This window comes from Leptonychotes weddellii, unplaced genomic scaffold (assembly GCF_054177405.1).
Source record: "Leptonychotes weddellii isolate Sample4059 unplaced genomic scaffold, ASM5417740v2 HiC_scaffold_17145, whole genome shotgun sequence".
In the NCBI taxonomy this organism is placed as follows: domain Eukaryota; kingdom Metazoa; phylum Chordata; class Mammalia; order Carnivora; family Phocidae; genus Leptonychotes; species Leptonychotes weddellii.
The window spans coordinates 1-4,274 of record NW_027754838.1 but is presented as its reverse complement, the minus strand read 5'-3'; the positions used below and the strand labels follow the sequence as shown (position 1 = coordinate 4,274).

At 42.0% G+C, this 4,274-nt stretch overlaps 1 pseudogene; it reads right to left on the bottom strand.

The window, feature by feature from the left end:
- Positions 1 to 3,393: 3,393 nt before the first annotated feature.
- LOC145718540 (heat shock protein HSP 90-beta pseudogene) lies at positions 3,394 to 4,268 on the bottom strand (annotated as a pseudogene).
- Between the last annotated feature and the right edge of the window lie 6 nt (positions 4,269 to 4,274).

Genomic DNA, 4,274 nt, shown 5'->3' with positions numbered 1-4,274 from the left:
AGGATCATAGGGAAAGGGAGGGGGAAAATGAAGCAAGACGAAATCAGAGAAGGAGACAAATCATAAGAGACTCTTAATCTCAGGAAACAAACTGAGGGTTGCTGGAGTGGAGGGCGGTGGTAGGGATGGGGTGGCTGGGTGATGGACATTGAGGAAGGTATGTGCTATGGTGAGTGCTGTGAATTGTGTAAGACTGATGAATCACAGACCTGTACCCCTGACAGATAGTACATTATATGTTAATAGAAATAAAAATAAATTAAATAAAGCTTTAAAATGTTATTTTTTCCTCCTCTCCACTTAATGCTATTGATTGGGTTTGGATGAGGGGACCACAGAAATTAGACCCTTATCCTGTGTCCTGTTTTCTATACCTTAAGCAGCACTTGGAATCATGAAAAATTCTTCCCCTACCTACCGTGAGAATATGAGGCTGACCTGTTGCTCCAGATGTCTATCATAAGCAAGGCATTTGCTTTCTTGGATGTAATGTTTTCTTATTAGACTGATTGTCAAGACTTTCATCTGATGTGTAACAAGATAGAAGCCAGGAACTGGTAGAATCTGATTGATTTTCTGATTTGCCCCAATGCATGGCATAGTCAACAATTAGATTAGCTGTTTCACAGAGTGTCCCCATTTCCAATCTCCCCCTGGGAAGAAGCAACCCTGGGGCAGTTCCTGTGGTGACCATGCCCCAGCCAGTCCCACAGGCATAAACACACTTGCCCCACCAGCTCTTTTGAATTTTAGTTCCTGGACTATAATAAGGAAAAAGAACATGTAAACAGTGAGTCAATTGCTAATCATGAATCAGCCTGCAGTGATGAAGAAACAATGAATATAACTTTAAAAAATTTTTTTCCTCAAGAATAAGCAATTCCTTATAACACTGTACATTAACTATATTGGAATTTAAAATTAAAAATAAAAAGAGTAAGTAATTCTTGTACTATTAGAGAAAACTTCTATATCTTGACCATAAATACAGGAAAAAAGATAATTTCCTGTTTAAAAGCACTGTTTTGAGAATTAATTAAAATAAAGTATCTGTGAGGGTCACTTACCCAGCAAATTACCTTTCCATATAAAGATAAAACACGTAGGCATTTGGTGTCATTAATATCACAAGAAACAAACAGAAGGTGAACTCTTAAAAAAAAAGTGAACTCATAAAAAGTAAACTCTTAAAAACAGTGGATTTTACCTGAAAGGAGGCTTTACTATCATTTTACTTTTTTTTTTTTAAGATTTTATTTATTTATTGAAACAGAGAGAGACACAGTGAAAGAAGGAACACAAGCAGGGGGAGCAGGAGAGGGAGAAGCAGGCTCCCCGCGGAGCAGGGAGCCCAATGCAGGGCTCAATCCCAGGACCCTGGGATCACGACCTGAGCCGAAGGCAGACGCTTAACTGACTGAGCCACCCAGGCGCCCCATTATCATTTTACTTTTAAGGACTTTCTACCCTTATATTACTAAGACTTTAAAAATAATTCACTAAGACTACTATATTTAAGCACTGCTTTTTCATAAAGTCTACCAGATAAACTTTAAACAAATATTTTGGTCACAGTTAATTCTTGCTTAATAACTAAAATACATTGTCGGGGCGCCTGGGTGGCTCAGTCGTTAAGCGTCTGCCTTCGGCTCAGGTCATGATCCCAGGGTCCTGGGATCAAGCCCCGCATCAGGCTCCCTGCTCCCGCGGGAAGCCTGCTTCTCCCTCTCCCACTCCCGCTGCTTGTGTTCCCTCTCTCGCTGTGTCTCTCTCTGTCAAATAAATAAAATCTTTAAAAAAATAAAAAAAAAAATAACTAAAATACATTGTCAATGCATTGTTAATTTCATCTAACTTGTGACTCAAAGATCTCATTTTTTAATTAGAACATTACTTCTTATCGCTACCACATTATAGTCTTTGTGTAAGTGCTCCTTCATGATAGATGGAAACTGATTTCCAAGAACTTAGGTTAATGAGAACACTATTTCCCAAGGTCCTATGGATTATTTCACATTGTAGCCTTAATCCTACTGATTGACAATAGAAGCCCAGATTCACCCTTGCCCAGGAGTAGTCCCCCATGGCTGTACAGGGGAGTAAAAGCCTACCCTCCTCAAAGGCTTTAAGGTAGCATTCAGCTCACCTTGTCACTCAATGGCGAGTTCACCTGATTGAGTCTAACGTGTGACAAAGTAAATGTTCACAGGATGATTTAAAATTCTGTTTTATCTAAAACTTCCTTCCCCCCTCCCTTTGTAATTTTATATGATATACCTCTTTTATTGAACAGCCAGCCTTTATCAGCATGAAGCCAGGCTTTGACCAATGAGGACATGGACAAACAGTTTCTTTTTCTCCCCAGAGTTTCTTTGATCCACTTTATTAAAGGAAAACTGAGAAAAGGTTTTTGGTGAAAACATCTGTAGTTTTGTAGGCACATAAAGTGCTATGGACCAGGATCAGAATTTACTTGTTTCTGTGTTTCCTTCAGTATCTTAGAATCAATATGCATCCCCAGGGAAAGGATCTCCAGATGTTAGCAGTCTTCTGAAGATTCCAATCCAGTAGTACCTTTGCCAAAGGAGTCCTGCAAAAGCCTTAGAGGAGCCCCATCCTTCCTGTCAGTCACGGGGCCCTCTTGGCTGCAGGTACCAGATTTAGCCTATGTTTCTGTCACAGTAGGGAGCTGCATAGGCAGGTTTGATTGTAAATACTGGATATTCTAATAACATATATAAACCGCGGGTAATAAACTTCTCACCTAGAGAACAGGAATCTCAAGTGAGAGAAGAATATGTGGATAGTTGTTGGATGTTTCACTTTTTATCACATCTTTGTGTTATAATTATTACTCCAAAGCAGAACTGGTACACAGAAGCTTAACATGTGGAGGAATGCTCTTGTTTATGCCTCTGCCCTTACATTGCCCTAGAGCTTCTCATACCTATCAAAGGAGAAAAAGTGAAGGATGTTTTCTCTAAGAGAAAGAAAACAAAAGGAACCACTGAAAAACTTTAACTACCTCTAACCCTTCATGGCCACTCATGATAACAAAGGAAAAATAGGTAGCAGTGGGCAGGGGAAAGGTCCTCTCTTAAAACTTGTTTTGCTTGGGTGAACAATCAACTCACGGCACAAGGGGCGGGGAATAAAGATGATAAGGAACATATTAGAGCTAAAAAGTAGGAGCAAAGGAAGACGAGCTTTTCTTTTCCACATAGGCATATTCCAACATGTAAACTATGTTATTTTTTAGTAGGTTGGGTGAACTGAAAATAAGCAGCTGTGCATACTTCTGGATATTTGGTCTCGAGCTAAGTCTAATTTCAAGGGCATGGCCTCACACAAAGACATCAGTGTTTCTAGGCATAAAGAGTATCTAAGGAGCTATTTTTTTTTTTTGTATAAAACTGTATCTTCTTTATTTTGCATACTTTAATCTCAGAACAAAATAAACAAAAAAAAACCCCACAATACACATCCAAACCCCGTCAAATATCGGAAGGGACAGGGCTTGAGGGCCTTCTTTCCTGCCTCAAAGACAGGACCAAGAGAGAAAAAAACCACTAGACATCAGCAGAGGGAACCAGGTGAACCGGGGCCACTCAGGGCTGCGGGGGAGCCATGGGGACACTATACAGAGGGCACAAGGTCTGCAGGTAGAACTAATCTACTTCTTCCATGCGAGAGGCATCCTCATCACCCTCAAGGGGGGGGATCTCATCAGGAACAGCAGCACTGGGTTCCTCTGCAGTCACTTCATCTTCATCAATGCCCAGGCCTAGCTTGATCATGCGGTAGATGCGGTTGGAGTGAGTCTGGGGATCCTCGAGTGAGAAGCCGGAAGACAGCAGAGCCGTTTCAAACAGCAGCACCACCAGGTCCTTGACTGCCTTGTCGTTCTTGTCCGCCTCGGCCTTCTGCCGCAGCGTTTCCACGATGGGGTGGTCAGGGTTGGTCTCCAGGTGCTTCTTGGCCATCATATAGCCCATCGTAGAGTTGTCCCGAAGGGCCTGGGCTTTCATGATCCACTCCATGTTGGCTGTCCAGCCGTAGGTGCTAGTCACAATGCAGCAGGGTGAAGACACTAGCCTGTTGGAGATTGTCACCTTCTCAACCTTCTTATCCAAGATTTCTTTCATGAGTTTGCAGAGGTTCTCGAACTTGGCCTTGCTCTCCTCCATTTTCTTCTTCTCCTCTTCATCCTCAGGCAGCTCCAGGCCCTCCTTGGTAACAGAGACCAGACTCTTCCCGTCAAACTCCTTGAGCTG